This window comes from Camelus bactrianus, chromosome 4 (genome assembly GCF_048773025.1).
Source record: "Camelus bactrianus isolate YW-2024 breed Bactrian camel chromosome 4, ASM4877302v1, whole genome shotgun sequence".
Taxonomy (NCBI): domain Eukaryota; kingdom Metazoa; phylum Chordata; class Mammalia; order Artiodactyla; family Camelidae; genus Camelus; species Camelus bactrianus.
In genome coordinates, this window is record NC_133542.1 from 27,227,565 (window position 1) to 27,253,326 (window position 25,762).

At 35.4% G+C, this 25,762-nt stretch overlaps 1 protein-coding gene across 4 annotated transcripts in view; it reads left to right on the forward strand.

Moving 5' to 3' along the window:
* Positions 1–25,762, forward strand: part of PTPRD (protein tyrosine phosphatase receptor type D) — a 1,875,536-nt gene that overhangs the window by 1,166,325 nt on the left and 683,449 nt on the right. For 3 of the 4 annotated variants that reach the window (XM_074361573.1, XM_074361574.1, XM_074361588.1), the window contains one exon: positions 21,535–21,660. The exons of the other annotated variant lie outside the window; for it this stretch is intronic. The gene's annotated coding sequence lies outside the window, so the exon portion shown is untranslated. The remainder of the gene's footprint in view (positions 1–21,534; positions 21,661–25,762) is intronic. 4 annotated transcript variants of the gene reach the window in all.

The following is a 25,762-nucleotide window of genomic DNA, read 5'->3' on the forward strand; positions in this document are numbered from 1 at the left end:
CTCTCTTGAGTCACCGTACACTGGTTGCCAAAACAGCTTCTGTGGAAGGGGACCTCTAAATTGTTTAAAATCTGATCCAGAGAGCAATTCTAATGATCTGATTAATGAGAAGGATCTGAGTTTGTTGGCAAACTGAAAAACTTTTCACTACCTATGTTTCTTTCTTATCGCCCTCACTACCTTGCAAATATGTGATCAACAGTTAACAATGACAGTAATAATAGCTAACACTCTTGAATGTTCACTGTGTGCCAAACATGGACTGAAGGCTTTATAGAGACATCTCATCTCATCCTCGCGGTAACTCTTTGAGACAGATGTTGCTGTCCTCTTCATTTGCTAAAAAACTGAGATAGGGCTGGTTTGGTACCTTGCCAAAGGTTACCCAGATTGGAATGGGCAATGCTGGGATTCTGACCTAAAAAGACTGCAGAAATTGAGCTCTTAACTACTCCAGCTGAAACCATCATTCTGTAACTGACAATGAAGCCTCTAATATAAGTTGGCAATGCTTTTTGGAAAACTAAACCTGTTGTCTAATATGCTTATTGGCTTCTCCATAGGCAGCGTGAGTTAGCCTTCTAAGAGCATACACCCCAACAACAATCTCCATTTTTAACTGCCTCATGTTGTTCTAGCTTTAGTAACCATATAGTTTTCTTTTTTTAATCACCCTCGATTTTATCATACTAGTAAATAGAACTGAAATTAAATCATTAATATCCTAAGATAAATATCACTGAATGAGGGTGGGATGGTACACTGAGCCATTCGTTTCCTGAGAGTGGAATGTTAAGAACTATTAAAGAGTTTTCTTTAACAGGCTTTTCAAAGCAATCACCTCAGTTAGACCAGATTATTTTATTATGTTTCATTTTTAAATTACTAGTCTCCATGCTTCCTTGCATCCTCTTCTGTCCCCACAGTTTCAGTTCACTTTGGGACCAAGCAGTATCTTCTTCAGTAGTGGATGCAAAACTGTCAGCCATATGGGGGTAGCACTTGGTGTTCATGGCACATGGGCACCAAACAGCAGGACATTAGGAGCAGTCTCTTCTGCAAAAGGGAGCTGTATTTTTCCCTCTCCTCTACTGAAGTCAATTTGATTTCCACCTATCCTTTCAGGTTAGGTTCTTTAACTTCATGTAGCAATAATTGAAGCATATTGTATTTTCTTCTTTATAAACCAAATGATAAGCCCTTTTAAGTACCACTGAGATTCAGCTTCCAGAAAGGTTGCCATCTCATTTTTCTGATTTATCAAAGCTACTCTGAGGTAATTTTATAAAGCCTGTTAAAATTAAAGTAACCCCTAAAGCAAGATAGGCAATTTTTTTTCTCTACCAACTGCTATTTCCTTGGCAACAAAGAATGTTCATCAGTCTTATCATGTTCATCTATACTTTTGTATGTTTTGCTTGAAAATGAAGTAGAAGAGCTAAATGAATCATAACTCTTAAGCATATTAACTTATATTTTAAAGTAAGTTTTGCTTACTGCATCCTTAAAAAATTCCCCAGGTAATAGTGGTTCCTCAGACTGTAGACTGCATTAGAATCAACTAGAAAGCTTACTCATGCACAGGTGTCTGAGTCCACCTCCTATACCCACCTTCGGTCCATAATTTCTCATTCAGCATGATGAGGCCTGAATTTCTAACACCAGATTTTCTTGTCATGCTGTTGCTGTCAGTCTAGGGAATACACTTAGAAAACCACTAATCTAGAAGAGGAGTCTACAAACTTTTTTTTTTCTGTAAGGAGACAGATAGTAAATAGTTTAGACTCTATGAAGGTATATGATCTCTGGAGCACGCACCTGCTCAACTCTGTGATTTCGGCATTAAAGCAGCTGTGGACAGTAGATAAACAAACATGACAGTGTTCCAACAAAACTTCATTTATGGGCACTGAAATTTGAATTACACACAAGTTTTACAAGATATGATATATTCTTTTAAAAAAATTTTTTTAAAAATTGTTTTTCCAACCATTTAAAATACGTTTTTTTTAAAAAATTCTTCGCTTATGGACAATGCAGAATCTGGCCACGGGCAGGATTTTATCCTCAGGCCGCAGTTTGCCAGTACTTGTCCAAGAAGGAGAGAATGAGTAGAGCTTTCAGTTTCAAAATTCATGGCACATGCCAGATAAGGACCTCATACTAAAAAGAGATTGAAAACAATATTCATGCCCTCAGCAGGCTCATTTCTACTACAAAAGAAACAAATTGGCAGTTCCAGAGTGACGGTGATGACTCTAAAGAATAAGTTTTCTACTTGAAAGATTGGGTCATTTATCATTATTAAAGTTTCCAGACAGCTGTAAATAATCATCCAAAAGTACTTCCTGGATTAAAGTGTGTAGAGTCAAATGACAGAAAATAAGGATTATTCCCATGAAAAAAAGTCTAATCTCAAACTCATCGTGTACTACTTTAATATTCCAGGCTAATGGTAGTTAAATATACATCTGTGCATACATACCAGGCTTAAAAATTTCAAAATCCATCAATTTTTCAGGGACAATAAAAAACATTTTAAAAAGCCCTAAGTCAAAATATTTTTGGATGACCATAATATCACAATAGCCACTTCACATGTATGTTTAGTAGTTTTTGTTCTAAAAACTGTCTGGAGTTACTGATAAGATAGTAGTAAAAATTCTACCAGTTTATGGATTATGCTTCCTAAATCACCCTCCTGTCTGAGGATCATTTTTATTAGTAAAAATGCCATATTACTTGCTCATCATACTTTTAGTCTCTTATAAATGATACTTATTACTTTTACTAGGTCAGAAATAGTGTGTAAGACTGGCTTCTCATTGAGATAATCAAATATTTTTGAATTTCAAGCACATCTTTATTTAATTATGTAGATGCTGAATGAGGTGATCTCCAAGGTCCATATGAGCTCTAAAACAAATTAGTTGTGAATATCTACTCATTGTGACTATGAGCCCTAATCAAAGGAAAATGTCTTATTATAGTGGTGCTCAGATTTCAGTGTGCCTAAGAATCACCTGGGTTTCTCATTAAAAATGCAGACTCCTGATTATCACCTTAGAGGTTCCAATTTAAGGGTTCTGTGATCCCAAATATTGCATTTAAAACAATACCCAAGGTGATTCTTATGTAGCTGGTCCATAAATCATACTTTGAGAAACACCAACTTACTACAACCAAATATATAATTGAGCTTGACAGTAGAATTAAATAAAAAGAAAATTAACCAATTTGCTTTTGGCTATGCACAGCAGTGCTCTAATATACTTACTATAGAATGAATAATCTCAATCATGGAATTCAACAGGCAGGAGGTTCTGGATCATTTCTGTTCAGCTTTATGAATTATGACTGGTGGAAATTGCTTATCAAAATGACTCTTTAAGCCACATTCATAGTCTGACATAACTGAGCACTCGTTAGAGTGTGTTAGGTGAGAGTGGTATCAAGCTCTATCCCCTCATTCTCCTGCTGATCTCAGAGCAGGGTATCCTCAGTCAGGGGGTTTTCCTTGAGGTGCCTTGGTTAGCGATGCTCATTACCTTTCCGTAGATGTGATTTGACTGTTGCTGGGATCTCTTGCCAAGTGCCTGTTCATCAAGTGAAATCACAGATAGCACAACATCCTGTAAACTCCAATAAGGAAGAAGCATATGGTCACAGTCCCAATCTTTGAGTAGAACTCAGTTCTGTGTTATTGTACTCACTTCTTGCTTACATCAAGCCAAAGTAGCTAACTCCTCATAGCCTAACTGAGACCTGAAGATACATCTCTCTTTATCTTATTTTCTCCTAAAACTTACTCTCAAAAGTCAGATTCCTATTATTATTGGCCCTGCAGCCCATTTGGGGGAGGGAGTTCAGGTTTAATTAATATTTTATTACACTTATGTGCAGCTTAGAAGTAAAGCATTTTGATGATTAGGTATTGTTGACTAATTCAAAGATATTGTTGATTATTACATATTCTAACTTAAAACTGCACTTACTGTCTAAGCTTAAAGACATTTAGTTTACCTCTTTTTCCAAATGAATGTTATCATGAGCAACAGCAATAGGAAATTCTTTGTACACAGCTTGTCACCTAGTCTCATTTTCCCAGAGACAGTGGCCTCAAAGAGAACTCAGACAACTTTACACATGTTTAAAAGAACACATAAATTATCTAGTTTACTTAAGTTGTGTGTTCACCAAATTGGAAAGTGATTCACAGTGGCTAACATAGATACATTGCATAGCAACACATGCTGAGATTGTTAAGGAAAAAACAGAATATGAGCTACATCTTTAAACACACTTAGTAACAGGTCTCAGAATTTAAGTCATCAGGCCTATGATTTTCAGTGATATTAAATTATGGAAATCACAGTAATCCCCTTCTACTCCCAAATATTTGTTAAGAAGTTGCTTGTTAAACTTTCAGAATATCTTTAAAGTGATAGATTTCCCAAGTAGTAAAGTGATGCAGTTATAATCAGAACATAATATAAATACTTTTAAGATGTTATAAAAATATTTTCTCATGCTTTTTATGACAAGATTGCTTTTGTGATACACCCAATTGCCATTAAAGGATATTTTAAATCACTTAAATAAATCTTAAAATGATTTTCAGATATCACTTAATGTTTCCAGTTGACATAACAAATGAACCATTTCAGATTTCATTGAAAGCTCTGTAATACATGTCATCAGACTATTTTGGAACAGTTTCAAAAAGTGACAAATTGCAGTAAATCATCTCAAGGCATCTCAGCACCACTGCAGCCTTTACAAGGTGGAATTCAGGTCTTTGTAAATCACAGAAAATCGCATATCAACTCAGTTTTGTCACAGAACAGAAATAGCAAATAAAAAGCTGTCAGGGTGTGGGATGTTCTCTTTCCTAATACCTTACTTCATTTAACATTTATTTTAATGCTGACACATTAGATGGATCGGTAACATAGGAAGGGAAATACTCCCTGCATTCATTTATCAGACATGTGGCTGGGTTGCCAGATAGCACCATCATAATGAAAGAGTTGACCTTAGGAAAAATATGCCATCTAGCTCTCTATACAGAACATCTGCTCCTAGAAGGAGGAATAGCAATGAAATTCTTAACATCTCTTGATGAATGATTACCTAAGCAAACCTCACAAAATCTGTACTAATATATTACCTGGAATAAATTCTTTTTGTTTCATTTCAGGCCACTTGGTATCCCTAGCCAAGGTTTTTTGTTTTTGTTTTTTTGGGGTTTTGTTTTGTTTTGTTTTTGTAATTGAATATATTACTGTTCAAATCCTAATGATTTTTCACACAAGGACGGGCAGTATGAAATCTTCTGTCCTCTGAAGATGGGTCAATTGTTCATTCAAAATTTACAATCAAATTATTGGGCAGATTATTTTTCCATTATATACAATGTTTATGAATGCCTGGTATACTAAACATCTAATATTAAAGATATTTGAAGAGATTCATGTTGTAATAATCTCCTGTGATTGTTAATTATGCCATTATGAAACACTCACTCTTTTAAAATTTACTGTGATTAACATCCACATTATCATAAAAGATTTGCATCAATGATTTTCATTTAAAAAGAGCTCTCTTTCAACGCCTGATCTTTACTTGAAAATATAATAAAAGGTGATAACTAGTTCAATCTTTATTCAGTATAATGTGGTTAACATGATTAAATAATTGTAGTAAATGGAGGCATTGCAGGAGTGTGGAAGAAACATTGTAGTAAGAGTCATACTTAGTGAAATCCAGCCACTGACTAGCTTTGTGACCTCGAGCAAATCATTTTCTTTTTCTATATCTCAAATCCTTCTATTATAAAATAGGGCAAATATTTTATAAAATTGACATAAACATCAAGTGAGATGGTTGATCTGGCAGTATCTCAGAGGCAAACAAATGGCATGATGCAGTTTGGCTTTGATGGAAATTTAATAGACTGTTTGCAAAGGTGAGAGGAAGAGGGACCAAGGGATGGTGAAGTATTACCACCTCCAGGCCTGAGGAGAGGGAGTAATTACTGGAACCCAGAGACAGAAAAGAGCTATGTGGGAGTGAATTCCCAGGAGCTCTGACCATCCTGGGAGGGATGCAGCTAGACCCTGGGAGGCACTGCCTTCCTCTGTTCTTGCCAGCGCTCTCCAGGGGTAGAGTGTAACAGGAAGCCAGAGGCCAGGAAGCTCAACACTGTGGCCCCTTTAAGTCAGCCTTCCAGGACTAGAGCAGGATGCAGAATGGAAAGAGTAGAGTTGGAGGAACAGATGGATATATCTAGGACAAAGGGCGTATGGAAAAATACTTTGAAAAACCACCAAAGAAATAGAATTCAGTAACAAGTCGGAGATTCCGAGTTCTCCCCTTTCTTCTGCTACTGTGTAACTTCAGGTAAATGTTGCAGTTCCTTTTTGTATCACATGGTCTATTGAAGCTATAAGCATCTTTGGTTGAAAACATATTTTTGAGAATGAAACTCCTGAATTCATTACAACACCTCAATTTAATAAACTTTATTTCACTGCCCATTGACCCTCTGATCCTGTCCCTCATTAACAGTTACTCTGCTGGTCCTGATGCTGCGTACCTAATGACAGAGGTATCAAGGCTCTCTGGAGGTGGCACTAGAGCACCTGCTGTGCTGCTTTTCTGAGGCTTCTTGAGTTTTGCCTCTAGGGAGCTTAAATTGCAATGAGCCTGCATTCAAATAGCACCTGTCCAAAGCTCACACTTGCTTTGTGGAACTGTAGGTGGTCCCCACAAGCACAAGGAAAAGGCTGGAGCACTGAATCACTCACTTTCATCAGCACCTCATTTTAATTTCCTCCTGGAGTTCCCACTGTGACAGTCACTATAAGGGTGGATGTGTGTGTGTAGCGACCAAACTTAATGCTTTGCAGGCATTATCAGGAGAAACTATTGTTGCTCCCTGGGAGAAAGGAGACAGAAGAAGAGCAGCTATTAATGATAAACCCTCATGATACCAATAGCCCATCTTCAACCAGCAAGCAGGTATTCCAGGCTAAATAATTACATTATCCCAGAAACTTTTAACTAAACTAAATTTGAATACATTTGTGTACACACACACACACACACACACACACACACACACACACACACACATATCAGAAAGTGCTCTTTCATTCTTGTTTGTTTGCACTGCTCCATATTGGTCAAAGTAGGAAATTTGGTACTTAAATTACAAAAAGACCAAAGATAGTTGGCTAAGGAAAATGGTGGAATGTATTCAATTTGTCCTATATGTAGAACCATATTTTAATATAGTAGAAAAATAATCAACTTTGTGGCTCATTATTTCCAATGCTAGAGAGGTTATCTACAAAAGAGAAACCATCATTCAAAAGTAAGTCAGGGTTGGATAACTGCTATAACAAATGACCGCCAAATTATACTGATTAACATGACGTATATTTGTTACTTACTCATGTTATAATCCAGGGCAAGTTTCAAAGATGCTCTGTTGCATGAAGTCAGTTAGGGACCTAGGTTCTGCCATGCTTTAGGATTGAATAGACTTCCCCTGAAGGGAAGAGAAGGGAAAGAGGTGGGAGGTAGGGGGTGGAAAGGAGAGGGGATGAATGAATGGAGTACTCAGGAAATTTAGGCATCAGGTTTGAACTGTATTTAATTTTTATTTACATGTCAATTGGCATTCAGTCAAGTGGCCCAGTCTAACTGCAGGGGAAGTTGAGAAAAGTATCCAGCTACCTGCCAGGAAAGAGAAAGAAATAGAGGTTGCGGAACACATGGCACTGTCTCTGTCACAGTGGCTTTCAGGACTTTATTTGTTGCGCATATAGCCTACGTAACAGAATCAGAAAAGCACTAAGGAAAGACAGGCACAACCTTTGAGAAACATCTGAGGGTCTTCTGGATTCAAAAGCTCAGTAGTCCACACAGCAGCAGCATTTTGATAACAACTGGACCACGTGCTCCACAGGTTCTTAGGAGGAATATGAGTGTGGGCCATGAACACAGATCCTGAACATTTAGTGATACAGGAGAAAGTAAGGTGAGGTGCTGTCTATCAAGAGAGAACACTGCGTTTAGGCACATGCTGGGAAATAGCAGAAGAGGCCTTTTATTTTTCAAATATGTTATTATATAGTGACTACTATTAATGAAGCTTTTTTTTTCTAGCTTCTAATAGTGCATTCTAGCAATGTTAGGCTGCTCTTCAGTATTACAAACTGCTCATTGACTTTGGTTTCATGACTGTAATTTCTTAGAAAATAATCTATGCTCATCATCAAGAACAGCAGGAGATATGTGTAAATTATACCATATATTCCCACCATTTCTTTAACAAATGAAAATCATATGACAGTGAGAGTAGTAGGACCCTACAAATGTATCCTTTCCATAGTTTTACATGAATTAGCTTGTATTATCAAGTATGCATCTCCCTAAATTTAGAATAGTTCATAAAAACCTCATAGAAAGTCACTATGTTTGCCAGTATAGTTTGGTAAAAAAGAAAGAACCAAATTTGGATTTGAAATCTGTGGATGTCTATCCTGTTTCTTATATTTACTGACTGTATGCTCTTGAGAAAGTTACTTAATAAAGATAATAACATAATGAAGCTAAGTAATTATTATTATTATTATTATGCCACTACTTAATGCCTAGTGTAGTTATAATAAATAAGTATTACATTGAATATGTAAGAACTATAACTTCAGCCTAGAATGATAGCATTATATTAAACGTCAAAAGGCATAGTTTATTTTTAAACAAATATATATCAATTATTATTATTGCCAGATTTTATTCTAGATAAATAGTTCCCTGTTAAAATATAGAACTGCAAAACATAGTTCTATATTAAAATGATAGTTCTGTATTAAAATATGTAGCATAAACTTGTTTGCTCTATAAAATGCTCAGCTGGAAAGAAGGAGACTAAGGGCCTGTACCATTAAATCTTTGCATCTTTGTCTTGCCCTCCCACAGAAACGCATCCCATCTTTGCTTAGCTCAGTGAGTGCACTATAACTTTAAAACATTTTTATTAAAAAATTAAGACATTTATTAAAAGTAGAATGTACAGGAAACTGTCACAAGTCATTTTAAAAACAGCTACAAAGAAATATTTAAGATATTTATGAATTTCTGGTAGAGACATCCTAAAAATAAGAACTTCCTCTACTTCAAGATGGGTTTGAGGTTTATGTACAAATAGTACTGAAGAAGAATGATGATGATAGTACCTTTATCTCACAGTCATTGAGAACATCTCTTTTCATGTCACATGGTTGCACTTAATTAACTCTCAACCCATTTCAACTTGAGATCCCCATCTTTGAGATAATAAAGCTGAGGCTTAAAGTAGGTAATTTAATTGGGTTTGCTTATTTCTTCTTATAGTTCTCAGATAAAATAGCCACATTTGGGGAAGTTTTTGTATAAACATGGTTTCCAGAAGAAAAAATAAGTTTGCATTTGATTCACCAGGTGTTATTCATCTGTGTTGAAAAATCAAGCTTAACATGGTAGAGGGGTTTTGAGCTTTAGCATCAGGCAGATCTGAGTAATAGCCAGCTCTACCCCTTACCAGCTGTATTGTTTTCATCACATGTATTAGTATCTCTGAGACTGTTTTCTCAACTCCAAAATAAGATAGTAAGAATTATCTCATGAGTTCTTTTTTGGAGGGAGTCAAGATATTATGTACAAAGAGCAATATGGAAGAAATGGAAGATGTTATCAGAGTTGAGGTCACATACAATGCAACAAATAAAGAAGGATCCCTTAATTCCCTTGATCTTCATACATTTTCCAACCTTGTGAAATAGACTCGTGTACCAGTAATCCAGCTGTAAGACACAACTGACAGACATTTTTAACAGAACTGTAGAGTACTGGGAGAGCACAGAAAAGGAAAGATGAATTCTGATGCTTAACATTTTTGTTTTGTACTTTTGCTATAGGAAATCAACTAAACTAGTTGGAAAACAATCCAAGTACTTGGTCATAATGTTTTATGAAGAGAGTCATCTACAAATTTTAATATACGCACCTATTATCCCATAGCGAGTTAAAATTTTGAATTTTATAACCTCAGAGACATTAGGGCGAAGAGAAAATCATATACCTGTTTGTTCAATCTCCAAATGTTCAGACAGAAAATATAAGGACAAGATAAAGGGTTTTGCAGTTTTCCAAGCAAGTTATTGGTAGCTCTAACTTCTGAAGGCCAGATTTGATAGCATTTAGTCAATTATGATTTTCAAAAGAGAGCAAGAGAATGGGAAGTTCAGGGACAGTTGTAATACCTGGTTTAAAATATAGGCCAAGGAAGGTGATACAGAAACCTCGAGGCTAAAATATAAACTATAGCTACAATAGAAATAAAATTTCATATATCAAAACTGAAATGCATCTATTATAACAGGAGAATCAATAATTCCTCTTCAATAGCAATTTGCCTTACTTACTTGACTCTGCATTCCGTAAACCATTGAAACAGTTTTCTGGGACTACGTTAGCGGTAAATTACATTGTGAGCAAGTAAAATCATTTAATTGGGCTTTTGAAATTGTTTGTTGAAAGAAATGATGCTTTATACTTAAGAACTAACCAATAAACAAGGAAAAAAAATCTTCCTTTCCCTGCACTGCTATTAGAGATCTAGTTTATTTCTAAGTGAGCCAGAGAAAAGAATAAATCCTCTATAAAGTAGCAGACCTGAAAAACAATGTCCGATGGGCATTTCAAAGGTGGGAAATATTCAGTTCCAATACTGATTACTCTGTTTATTTTACTTCCAAAATTATTCCACAGCTCCATTCTCTTTTTACATTTCTATTGATCTCATCATACAGATAAGAAACATAAAGATTGATTTTTGGTCTTTTTTTTTTTCTCAAGGGAGTAATCTGCAGGGCCAAATGCACATGGTTAACCTACTGACTCTTCTTTGAAAATCTTAAGTCAAATGGAGGCACTGTAAATGGTTTACTAAAATTGCACTATTTTAACACTTAGAATATTTGCTTTGTCAGAGGAGAATTATTTTAAAGTTAATAACTGTTGATTTCATATATCATTATTGTTAGATTTGCTAGTCTTTCTCCTTCAAATCTTTCCTTCTTGTAACCTAATTAGTGGTCAGATTTGGTGTGTTCTATTAACTTCAGTTTTCATCACCCTTATCCAAATGTACGTAAAGGAGGAATTCAGATGGTGACTTTAAAGTGTATTCATTCTATAAAAATCTATAGCTTTATTAACTTGTATACTTAAATAATCAAGAGGAAAATGTCTTGTAGAATGCTACCATCTTTAAGTAGTTAGATGACTTTAATCTAAAAGCTACTGTTACTGAAAATAAGTATTAAACAGAGACTTAAAAATCAAGGTGGAACTAAAATTACCTGAGACCCTAGTGTATGTTATTTATTTCTCCTTAATATGAACATAAACTCCTTGCTAAAGTGAATTACTCTCTGTTCAACACTTGATGAGGTTGTGAAAGCTGAAACTTTACCTTTGAATATCACAACACTACTGTACAAGGTTACTAGAGGTGTTTCCTTGACAGAATAAATGCCTTGTTCCCTCAAATAAAATTGTCTCTGTATGTATGTATGCATGCATGCATGTGCATATATGTACATAATGACCATATATAAGACAATTTCATATTAAAAAATTGAATTTCATAATTTTCTCCTTTACCCTGAAAGATCTATGAGCTTATTCCAAAACACCTACTCACTGGATAATAAGAAAGATAAGAATACATTTTTTTCAATAGGAATATTTCTAATTATGACCAGGTATAGTTAATATTCTATTATTCAACTGTTAAAATATTTAATAAAATAATTTTTATAAATTGTCATTAATACCCAACTTTCCAACATATGACATATGTTCACAGTATTTTGACCCCAATAATTCTGCATGAAATGAGTTCAGTATTGAATTAATGCCAGCATTTCCTTGGTAATTAATTTCAAACCCAATCGTTTCCCTCTTTAGTGTCCTTTATTATGTATAGCATACCTCTGGACATGTAGCAGAGAAATAAAGAATTGGAAGCTATTTTCTTTCTCTCTTGTACTGTCTCTTGCAACAAGAATTAGTCAACAGCATTGTGAAGCTCTCATGGTGACAGCATAGCAGGGAAAATGATCCGGCCATCTCCATTGTCTTTCGATACTGTGTTTACACACATTGATTCCGGCTGTTTCGCTCAAACAGTTAAATCCAGAACTAAGGAAGTCGTATATATCTCTGAATCAAAGGATTACATAGGCAGCGATAAATCAAGAAATATTTAATGTCTTTTTCTACTATATTCAAAGCATTGTACTATGTTCCAGGGAGGATGATGTGAGGAAGCATAAAATCTTCTGAGTCAGAAGTACAAAAGTAGAGTGGACAGACCAATCCCCTTCTCAGCTCTGATGAGAATTTGGGCAAAACACTGCATTTCTTTAAGCTTAGTTAAAATTATAGTGCCAGACATGACATTCATACCCTCAAGGAATTTACAATCTAGTTAACACAGACATGTTTTCTCAAATTAATAATATTCAAGGTAAAGGATAATAAGGCTTATATGATATTTGAGTGATGCATTGCACAGGAAGGGCCTGAAATAGTTTGTTATACCGTGGACACATTTCTTACCTCTGTTTTCTGAGATAACATTCTGTGGTGTATCTACAGATTTTCATTTAACTTTCTAAAATTATTTATTGAACATTTGCAAAGTACTAGGCATTGTTCCAGGGTCCAGGGATAAAGAATAAATACACACACACAGACACACAGACAGACACACACACAGAATCCCTGTATAGAAAATTCCCTGATTTCATGGAGCATGTAGTCTGCTGAGAGAAACCAAACAATAAAGAAATAAGTGAGAAAAAGATAGTAAATAAGATGATGAAAAATGGTATCAATAAAAACAGAGTAACCAGAGAGAGACAGGGAGCATGATGGGGAGGGGGAATGGGGAGACTTAGCATGCTGTAGGGCCTTGTGAACTATTTTATTTTATTTTATTTTGTTTTATATTTTATTTTATTTTATTTTATTTTCATATTCTTTTGCATTAAAGGTTATTACAAGATACTGAATATAATCCCCTGTGCTATACAGAAGAATTTTGGGTTTTTTTAATCTGTTTTTATGTTTACTGGCTAAGATTTGCAAATCTCAAACTCCCAAATTTATGCTTCCCACCCCCTTTCCTCCAATAACCGTAAGATTGTTTACTATGTCTGTGAGTCTGTTTCTGTTTTGTAGATGAGTTCACTACTGTCCTCGTTTTTTTTTTTTTTTTTAACATTCCACATATGAGTGATATCATATGGTATTTTTCTTTCTCTTTCTGGCTTACTTCACTTAGAATGACAATCTCCACATCTGTCTGTGTTGCTGCAAATGGCATTATATATTCCTTTTTTATGGCTGAGTAGTATTCCATTGTATAAAAATAAAATTGTATAAATATTCTTTATCCGGTCACTTGATGATGCACATTAGGTTGCTTCTATGTCTTGGCTATTGCTTATAGTGCTGCTGTGAACATTGAGGTGCATGTATCTTTTCGAATTAGAGTTCCCTCTGGATATATGCCCAGGAGGGGGTACTGCTGGATCATATGGTAAGTCTATTTTTAGTTTTTTGAGGAATCTCCTTACTGTTTTCCATTTTGGCTGCACCGAAACTACATTCCCACCAGTAGTGCAGGAGGATTCCCTTTTCTCCACAGCCTCTCCAGCATTTACCATTTGTGAACATTTGAATGATGGCCCTTTCTGAATGGTGTGAGGTGATACTTCATTGTAGTTTTGATTTGCATTTCTCTGATAATTAGTGATAATGAGCATTTTTTCATGTGCCTATTGGACATTGTCTTCATTGGACAACTGCTTGTTTAGGTCTTCTGCCCATTTTTGGATTGGCTTGTCTGTTTTTTTGTTATGAAGTTGTATCAGCTATTTATATATCATGAAAATTAAACCTTTGTCAGTCGCATCTTTGCAAATACTTTCTCCCATTCTGTAGGTTGTTGTTTTGTATTGCTTATGGTTTCCTTTACTGTGCAAAAGCTTATAAGTTTAATTAGGTCCCATTTATTAATTTTTGCTCTTATTTCTATTGTCTAGGTAGGCTGCCCTAGGAGAATATTGCTAAAATTTTTGTGAGATAATGTTTTGTCTGTTTTCTTCTATGAGGTTTATAGTGCCTTGTCTTATATTTAAGTCTTTAAGCCATTTTGAGTACAATTTTGTGTATGGTGTGAGTGAGTGAGCCATTTTAAATACCTAAATTTTTACTCTCAATAATTGGGAAATCACTGGATTTATATGGAAATACAGTACATATTTATGGATATATGGCACAGTTACAGCCATCGTCTGGGCAAACTCAACCTCAGGGCGACCTGTTTGGAGACAGTTGCAACATTCCAGGTGAGCCATGGTGGATAGCTTGGACCACAGCTGTAACAGTGGAGGCGTGAGAGGTAGTGGGGATGTTTTGAAGTCAACAGAATTGCTGATAGATTAAGTGACTGAATGAAGAGAGGCAGGAGTCAAAGATGACTGCATGGACTGTTGTTAAGTTGTAGTTGCCATTGAGACTGTGGGAGAAGCAGGATTTAGGCATGGAATTCAGAAGTGGGGCTTTGGAAATACTGTTTGAAGTCCTATTGGAATATGAAAATCTTCTTCTTGCCCAAGCCATGCACAACCTCATGCTTTTCAGCACTGTTGTGTGGTTTTGATCAACTGGGCTGTGCCAGTGCCCTCAGGAGGGATTGGGACCCTTCTTCATTCTGCATGAGCAGCTCAGCCCTGTGACTTAAAGCCCTGCACTATGTTTCTAGTAATAATAAGCAACCCGAAAATCTGTGTTCTCTTACAGACTCAGTAACCATATGTGACCACCATTGTTCAGTAACATGATGATTCTCAGGTATCTAGGGTGTCCAACAGTGATTTTAACACACTACTCACATCTTGACTTTCTATGTATCCATGTCTTCAAATTGAGTTTCCTTACAATAACTCTCTTGACTTAGAAAGCTTCCCATCACACGCACTACTCTTTCTTGTTTATGAAGTCTTTTATGAAACTCCATTTGTTCTTCTTTCAGTACATATTTTCTAATCCTGAATTCCATATAATGACTTGATCACTGTTATTAAATTAACACTTGATTGATGGTTTTCATTTGAAGAACCCATTGATTCATAGTTAGAAAGCTCCATGTTACGCAAATAAATGTCCCTAGGGAGCAGGTTGTTAGTGAAATAAACTTGAGGAAACTTGCCAAAGTCTGTAACATCATCAAAATAATCTAGGGAAGAGTCTTCACATATTCAGATTCTGTTCTCCACCCATCTATCTGCCAGCCAGTCCCCAGCCATACCTCTGTAAAATTATTTTGGTGATTCTAGTATGAGAATCAGTGCTTCATACATATTATCCCATATGTTCTCATCAGCCACATGTAGGAACCACTAGACAAAGAACCCTTTTAATGCCTCTAAAAATTAACTTGATAGCATGATATGAAATGGACCAGGACTAAAATTAATTAGTAAAGTATCTTCCGTTGAAATTAATACTCTTAAAGTAGCCTAAAAGCAAAAGCAAAACAAAAACTAGTATCTTTTGTTTCATATATCAGGCTTTACTTGATATGAAAAATGAATATAACTAAATTTATACTGTATATGCAATCTCTTCTCCCTGTCAATGAATTTTCATTCTTTTGTGTCATATCTTTTAATACATCACGTTTTGGTGAAAAAAGTTATTATTTAGCCTTATATATTTGCACACAAATATTAATATTCTGTAGTGTGTTCATTCCCTGAAGCGTGGGAAGGAGAGGATTTGGAATCTGCAGCGTTGCCTACAGTTCATTTAATTATGATTGAATATTTGGTTAGGGACAAAGTAAATTCAATGAAGCATGAAAATCAAACATCCCTTTAATTAAACTGGAAAAGAGACTGACTTCGTCTTAGGTATTGTTTATTTTCATTAATAGAATGAGAATACTGCATCTCCAAAGAAGGTATCATAATTTATATGAAATAAAGATACTTCTATCCCAGCTGCATTGTCTATAAACTCAAGTTTGACCCATGCTTCTCATCCAGTATAATATTTTCTGAACAAAGACTTTCAAAGCATGAAATCCTATACAAATTATTGTTGTTACTGATATTTTATGTAGTAATTTTCACACTTGCAGATGGTACAAATGGACTTTACTCAAATCATGAAGGATTTAGGAAAATTCACAACTTTCAAAATGATTGGCCCTTTCTTAAGCTCAGTAGACTAAACAGGTTCTGCTCAAATAAGAGAAACTGTACAGCTGCCTTTCCAATTAATTAAAGCAGAACTCACAAAGCCTTTGTCTCACTGATAAGTTTGCTGTTTAACATATTAAGAAATACATTTTACTGCATAAATGTATATCCCCAGCTCTACCTGTCTCATAGTTAAATCATGCATCTGTCCCAGTAAATGTTTGAATTGGGTATTCATATGTGATATTTACATTAAAAAGAATTTTTTACAGGGGAACTTTTTGGACATATACTGATAATATTCCCTTCAAATAGCACTACATGTTTCTCCATACTTAAGTGAAATCTAAATGATGATTAGCAAATACATCTCTGGAAAATGATAATCTCCCTCATAGAGTCTATTACAAATAGACTCTTGCAACTTGATTAGACTTCTTAAACAAAGAGGAAAAATGTACATTTCTTTTTTTCCTTCCTTTTAATTAAACTCTTTATCATATTTGTTAAAAATAGTTTTTAAAATGTATCTGTTTATAAACAATGTTTCTGACAAATCTATTTGCTGATTCACTGGTACACATTTGTATGGGCCATAAACAGGCAGTTGTTTCTAGTTCCAGGATGTCTATGGCTACTGAACAAGCTTTCTTCAAAAAGATATTTTTGTTATTTCACAAAAAGGAAAATCTGAAAGAAGACTAATTAAAATAATCCTTAAATGATATCCAAATGTAAGGAGCACAGGAAAATGCAAAAGAAAGAAGGCATTAAAAAGATCCATATATGTAGGGTTTGCCCTAAGTATTGGTTTTTATTGCCTCGGCTTATTTTATTGCTATCTTAGACTTTCTTTTTCCCTTTTCCGTTCCCATTCTTCTTCAGATTTCTCTTCCATCCTCGAAAACCACTAGATTTGTTATTAAATAAAAGATTTATTTTACATAAAATAAATCCAAGTTCCAAAATTCAAATTTTCAAAGATAAATGAAGAAAGAATGCAGTACTCATCTTGAAGTCCATTAAAAAAAAACTACTGTTAAATGGGTATGTGCTTAATAATGCAATTTTGTAGCTTATGCATGATGCATGAAGTGAAGTATAACTCTGTCATCATAAAACTGGCACCTGGTGAGGCCAGCTCAGTTAAAAGAAACTAACTAACTAACTAACCCCTTGTCAGCAAGCAGACATTTACTTTCACTTGTTTTCAATACAAGACACTCAGATAATCGCAATACAGTGTGGTCAATAGGAAGGACATGTAAAAGCAAATAATTCTTTCTCTCTCTCTTCCTCTCTGTATGTGGACATACACTTATACATACAGAGAGGGAGAGAGAAAATATATCTGTATGTGTACATATAGATATGTATGTATGTGTGCATGCATGTGCCTGTCTCTATGTGTGTGTCTGTATAAAATCCTTAAAAATCTTTATCCCTCACTTTAAGGTAAGTCTGAATAAGAAAACAATAAATAGATGAATGAGACTCCATAAGGACTTTGTATGCAGTATTCCTACTTTGTTTCCTAGATACTAATTTTGGGGGGGAAATTTACTAGAATACTTTGTCCCCACAAAGAATACATGACCCTTATTTGGCTTAAAGTGTAAGCCATTAAAGTAGCAACACACTGAAACAGAAAGATGGAACTCTTAAAGAATCAATATGGTTATGTTCACATGATTTCTTGGAATTCTAGTGAAAATTATCTAGAGAAACTTTAATTTTTTAAAAATTTTGATGTTTCACTATAAATAGATGAGAAATAAATGGTGGTTTTTATAGTAATCATTTCCTGTCAGCTTTCATCATTAAACCAGTTTCATACATTTAGAGTAAATATTTGAAAATTTGAATTTATGCCTACATATGTTAAAAATCCGTACCATTCATGCATTTCCCCAGCCAGCCTGAAAAATCTCTTCATTGCAAGATTGTCTTTTTTAGCCATGTATCCCTAGCACTTCACTTAAGATACACAAGTACATCTGAATAATAATAATTAAAATCATAGCAATATATAGCATTAAGAACCTAATATATGCCAGATACTCTTTTACGTGCTTAATGTATCCTAAATTCTCCTTATCCTCAGATGCTATTATTGTACTGAAACAGAGAGAATATATGTAACTTGCCCAGAGTTTAAGTGGCAAAATGGATACTCCAGACTGGGGAATCTACACTCCTAAACACCGAGCGATAATGCTTTCAATAATAAGTATTTACTGATTGGACAAATAAATGCAGCCTTAATATACATGTAGAATGTAGTAAAATAGCACATGTCAGTTACATAATAGAAGGAAATAGACTATAGCTAATAACTAATCCAAACAGTTGATCTTGAGGTAGGGTATTTGTTAGATGAATGATATCTCCTAGCTTTGTTGGAGCATTACAGCTACCTTTTTGAAGGTGGGATATTATCCATAGTGATATATATATATAACATTTTTAAATCCTAGCAACAATTGAAAGATATACCAGCTTTTAGGACAGAAAGCATTGGGACTTCCTGTGATTCTATTGGAGGAGTAAGGATGGGGGATAATAACTAAGAAATTAATTAAATATGTAAACAAGAGAGGAAGAGGAAAATCAATTAATTAAATTACAAGAATTGAATATTTAAGTTATTGTTAAGTAAAGCCTTATGTTAGGACAGTTTGTGAGAGTAGTAGCCTCACTAAATTTGGTTGATATGGACCACGTTTAGTTGAAACGTTAAATAAAGCTGCTGCAGAAATTTCCCAAGTAGACTCTTTAAGTTTCTACTTGCTAAATATTCATTTAATGTGACTTCTTTAATACCATTTGAAATTAGAGAAATAATACTGCAGTTAGCATTTTTTTAAACTTAAGATTCATAATTTTTAAATTGTTCTCAGATCACAATGAAAAATGCTGCTGTTCTAAAGGTGTGAATCTTGCTAACTTCTCTGTTCTGATATGTTCAGAACAGAGGACCCACAGGAACATAGCTGCTGTTACAATTTTAGTCTTTTCTTTAGATGAAGCTCAAACTCCTTTTTCTCTTAGGGTACTGAGTTTTTCACATCATTTGCTGGGCATTAATCTTATCACATGCATTATACATATTAACAGTCAAAAAATCATATAATATGCAGCAAATGTATGTATGTTTTAAAAAGCAGCTGCACATATAGATTTGGAAACACAAGATCTGTTCATCCTGACTAGATTCCCGAACATGTTAGCATCTACAGATAAGCTCACTATTTGACATCAGAATAAGTAAGATAATGAGGCATGATGCTATTGCACATGCATATGTAATTCAATGTATGTTTCTAAAAATACATACATTAGAATGTAGGTATTTAACATGTAATTCTGAATTAGTACCCTAAGTCATCTATTTACTGACAATTAGATAGTGTACGGATGTTTATATGTGTACTTAGGTCTCTGTGCCTTGATGTTTGGATTGGGAAGGTAAAAAGGAGGCCAAAGAGTTGTAATATTTTGAGTTATAGATATATCTCCTATTCAGCAAGACCTATTAACAATGGTCTTCATTTGTGAGTTTCATTAAAAAAAAAAAAAAATTGAAATAGCCAAAGCACCCAGATTGAATACAAGCTTTAAGCTGATAACCCAGCATCTATTTTGTCCATGAAGAAAAACATCCAGGGTTGAAAAGACAAATACAAAATATTTGTCATGCCCACATATTTCATTAATGCAGTATATTGATGAGTCTATGGACTTATTCTTAGATCTGCAATAAAATTGGCAGCCCATTTAGAAGGTGCCAAGGTGAACGGATAGCTTGGGGTACTTGGTTAACCAGGTATTTAGGCAGGATCAGATGGTGGCAAAATTAGGAGATAGATGAAGTTTAACCAGGGTGCATTCTCTTGCTAAGTTCCTGCCCCCAAGACATTCCTTCTACTTGTCCTCACTGGTTTATTTTTCTTTAAGCTTGGTTTTACTCTCATTAGGTTATTTCATTCAGAAGCTTGACTTAGTACTAATAAGTCTTAAACGTACATCTTCAGCCTTGACCACTACCCTCAGCTCAAATGTGGAAGCCCTGACACTTACTCAACATACTCATTTGAAATAGCCTTAGGAGATCTAAATTCATCAGGTCCAGCACAGAACTTTATACTGTTCTTCATTAAAATGGAACAGATATCCACACCATTGATTGCTCAAGCCAAACCTTTCAGTTTGGTTTACCAAAGACCCCTCCCTTGTCTAAGGACCCTTCACATCCAGTCTACCTGTGGATCCTTTCAGTTACATCTTTCAAATATATTTCGTATCAATTCACTTCTCTTCATACTTACACTACCGACTTCATTCATACCCTTCTCTCTCACTGCATGCTATGAGATTAACCAGCTATTGCACTTCTATTCAGATATTATGGCCTATTAACCAGTGTCCATTCTGATTAGTTGGTGACTTTTCTGATAGGTGTCAAAGACTATAGAGGTTATTAAATGTTTTGAATCTCATCCCTGTCTAATTGATTTCCCTGATTCCTCTCTTGTTACCCTCAGTCTCTTTTCTACATAACTGATGAAGGCACTAGCTTTTAAAAAACATAATATCTTATATCTCTTTCCTACTTAAGACCTTACGAGGGCTTCCTATTGCTTATAGGAAAAAGAAAATCCCAACACTTAGCTTTGGTTTAAAAGCTCTGTATATTTGACATTGCCTACAAATCTCATCTCTTACTTTTCTTCCCTAATTTGCAATGTTCGAGGCACAATAGCCTCCTTTCTACGCCTGCCACACTTCAAGATCTTATTCATCCTCATACTAACTGTCCCTTCTTGCCTGGACCATTTTCTCCTTTCTGTTCACTTGACTAACTCCATCTCATCCTTCAGGTCTCTGCTCAGATGTCACCTCCTCAGAGAAAACTTCATAATCTAAAAGCTCTGTCCCAATCAGTCTTTATTTTATTACTCTCTTTACTGTGTAATTGCTGCTATCACAGTTTATTTGTCCTTTTTTTTGTTATTTGTGTCCTCACGTGGAGTCTAGTTCTACAAGGACTTGCTCTTTATTTTGCTATATCTCTGTGTCTACTACTTAGAATGTAGCATCTGCTCTATAAAATTTGTTGAATCTCTTTGTCAATGGTTCTCAACTGGGGAGTGTATTTCCTAATGAATTTTTCTTGTTTCTTGTGCACTCACTGTGTGCCCAGGATTTTGCTAGACGTTGTGGACTGAAACAAAAGACAAATTCCCTGCCCTGAAGGCTCTCATCATCTAAGATGGAGCGATCTCTCTTATCAAACAAATGCAGCACTGAAGGGAATGCTAAGTTAGAGGTAAGTACAGGTGCTGTGGGAAGAAAAATAAAGTTAAACTAAGCTAGAATGGTGATGGAGCAAGAGAGCAAGGAAAAAAAAATGCTCCATGAAAGGTGATTCCTGTGCTGAGTCTTCATGGCCACGTTGAAATGTCTCTAATAGTAGACGTATCAGCCCTCTGACAGCAAGGTGCTTCCACGACAGGCAGTTTGATTGGGGAACCCAGAATGAAGCAGGGCTTTGTGACACCTGCTGGCCATGCTGCTTAGTCTAAGTTATAAGGAGTTAACAAAATAGTAACAGAGACGTTCAGTGTTTGGATTATTTTCTGCTCTCAAGTATGTCCAGTGGTTGGCAACTTGTGTAACAATTTTGAAATCTGTGTAAAACAGGGAAAATTGCCCAAATCTGATTTCTTTATGGTTTTCCTCCTATAACATTTTCGATGCAAACAGAAAGCGTTATAAACTGGCAGACAGTGCAACAATGCTGAATGGAAACTGGCTGACTTCAGCTTTATTATTTGAGGTCAAAAAGAAATGAGGCTTGAAATAGCAGCCACTGGGTCTGAACTCACCAGGAATCAGATGAATCAGATTTGGTATGAGCTGAATCGTTTCATTTTGTTAGTTCTTTTTACTAAAAGAAAAAGACAATTTTAGAGCATACATTCTGTAATTGTTTGATTTCTTCAGTCTTATAATTATCTTGAAAGTAATTATGGCCATTTCGTTGTTCTGCTCTGGGCTAAATTTCAGTCTGCATTTGACCAGCCATATTAGAAATGCATCAATAAACATATTGATTACATTGTGGTGTTTTTGAATCTGATTCAAGATTGTTATTTAGAAAAAGCCAGAGAGTCTTATTCTGGCACAAGGAAACACATGTCTGTGTGTGTGTGTACGTGTAATCTTACTGGTGTATGTATATAACACCTGATGAGATTTACTTTAACAGTCTACCTCCTTTTTCTAGACCTGCTCAAAAAGTATTTACTATCTAATCCCTCCCCCAGACAATGTCTACTGTTGCATCAAAGGCATCTATCCCATAATACTTCATCGTGCCTGGTGCACACTTAACTTTGATATGGCTAAATGTACTCGCTTCCTGTGCATGGATATGCAGATAAAATATCCTTTCCCCATGTCTGCTTTATACTTTGTTTACTAGTCGTAATTCCCTAGGCAGCTTTAGTAGTTCCCTCCCTTGACTCCTGCCTTTTAGACAAAATGCCTCCATAAACCAATAGCTATACATTGATCAATTTACTTTTTCCAAGGTGTGCTTTTGTTTAGAAAGATTCCATTATTTTCTGCTTGTCTGATTTTACATCACTATTTAATTTTAGTGGCATGGTCTTTCCACAGGATGTAAGAAATGTGTGAACTTCAATATCTTTTTTTAGAGGAGTATTGTCCATATCCACAACCCCAGTTGTGGGCCCACTGACTTTCCTTTGTAACTGTGGGATAAGATAGAGTGGGCTTTCATGTATGTAGCTTTTGTCAAAAGTCATTGGAGTGTTAGGTTTGTAGTTTATTACAAAATAAAATGCTCTCATAATTTACTTAATGGTTGAGCTCACTGCTTTCTGATCGTTAGTTCAATTATCAGATGCCCATGGTTGCAAGTATCTTTCAGGCCACCAGCTCAACCCTGCTATCTCAACAGAAGGAGGCTGCATCTTTGTGCATTCAAGAGCTCAATTTTTTAAAAGGTGAGAGGAGCTGAACAAAGCTGTAAGAGTCTATTCTCTTTGCATTGTGCAGGCTAGTGGAGATAGCTGTTTAGATTCTTAACATGGGAAGAATAAAAACAGACAGTCCTAGAAGGTAGATAGGAAACCAGACTGTGTCTAAAAAGTCACCGGGTCCCACATCAAAGGGTTCACAGTGTGAAATTGGGCAGGATTTTTCTATTCCCACTTTAAATTCTGCAGAAAATGGTCAGTTAAGTGGGACTAAATGGATTGTATCTGTTCACTCACCTTATGAATCCCTGGAGCTCGGGGATTAGGTTTTCCATGTGTTCTCCAGGAGATCAATTGGTCATGCTAATAACTGAGAAAGTTATTTTCACTATGTTATTTCTGCTGATAAATATTTGAATACTTTCATGGTTATCTTTTGGCTTTCAAATCCTGCATAGCCACTGGTAAAGGCTGTAACAGTTGTCGCTGGATTTCTGCAGTGACCAAAAGATGCAAGTGTGGATGATTCTCTGGTCTGGGTGCCAGAGACAGATTTGGCCTGAAGTTAACGAAGTTCGTACTTCAGGTCCCTCTTTGTACAGCCCCATCTAAGGACTTTTACCTAAATTTATAGTTGTAATTTTTAAAATTATTTTTCTAACAAAAGGGACCTCCTCATTGTATAAACCTTACATGCCACAAAGCCTGGTTCCATCCTTTCTTGTTTCTTTCTTTTCTTTACCTGTACCATTATAGTCAAGGTAATACATCAATCTAACTTTTCAGGCAGTGGAACAAATGACAGCCTCATTATTTCTGAAAATATTACTACCCATGACATTAGAGTTAGTTCCAAGCTCTAAAAGACTTTTTTCTAGACATGTTAACATTAAAATAAATTTTCCCAGGTTCATTTTATTCTCAGAAAACGTAGGGTTCCTTTCGTTCATTTATTTATTTATTCAGAAAACTTGTTTTCAATACCTGTGTTGCAGTATGGGTCTAGGCACGTACAGGGGTAAAGTGTAATTGAATAAGAAAAGATCTTGCTCCTCAGTTTACTCACCAACTCTGCACTGGGGATGGGCAAGGTACTTAGCACTATTCTCAACTACAAAATAATTTTAAAATAGCTTGCATGCATAGCATTTGGTGGGATGTCTCTATTTCACGTGCATTATCTCTTTTGAATCATTTTACTGTGTTTAAGAACAATGCATGAGTTATTAAAAATGGTAAATTAATATGGCAAATTAATAAGTAAAGTGAGAGGTTAATGAAAGTTTTAAGGCACAGTGGAGCTCTATTTTACAAATCTAATAGTCCTTTTGTAATCAAGACTTAATTACTTGAATATAAGTTGAATGCACCCTGAAAAAAAGAAACTTCAATTTCCTGAGCTCTCAGTCAGAAAAAGATACTAATTTTAGATCAGATTCTGCTTACTTATAACATGCTAAAAATCATGAAGAACAAAAATTACTTCAAGGTTTCTACTGGGTGTCCAGGTGTTCCCTTTTTTTTTTTTTTTTTTTTTTTGAAGTCACCTTCCTTTAATATAATTGGGAAGGAGAAAGGCCCATGTCTGTCCTCTCCCTCCCGTCTCAAACTCTTATCCACCACTCTAACTCCCCCTCTGGGGGATTTATCATTTGACAAATATTTAATGAATGGCTACTATTTATTGGGCATTGCACTAAGTACTGGGGAGCCAGCATTGATCAGAGTACACTTCTGGATTAATTATATAATCACAAACACACATTATAATTCATGGCAAATGCCATGAATGAAAAGCACCCAGTATTAAGATATGATTGCAGTATCCCCATACTCTGGCTGGAGGAGAACCTTTTCTGTGCAGGTTACATTTAAGGTAAAATCAGAAGGATGACTTGAAAATTATTACCAACCCCCAAAATGAAATCAACAAGAGATTTTTAGCTGCATCAGACTTTGCTAAAACGTGTTTAAACATGGAAATAATTATTTTCAACATAGGATTGTTCCCCAAATCAAAGGAAAAAAAAATCCCAAATTAAACCCTCTACAATAGGAATATATCCCAATTTCTCCACTTGCTTCTCGCCGCTGAGAATCCCTTTCTACAGTTCTCACTACCAGCATACCTCCTCCCTTCAAGGGGTCAGCAAAATAGAATAGTCAGCAGCAATAACAAAGTCTGAAAGTCTTTTAGCCTGAAACCGCTTCACAGATGACAAGTAAAGGAGGCGCTCTTTCTACACCCAGTCCACAACAGCTATCTGAGCTTGGTTTGGTCACCCTAAATCTGGCCCTCTCTAAAGTCAACATAAGATATAGTTAGACCATTTTGAAACCACACAGTCTCCTGAGAACAACAATGGTCCTTGAGCTCAGTGGAGTTAAATTCAAATGCAGGTAGGAAAATATTTCCCTAAAAGC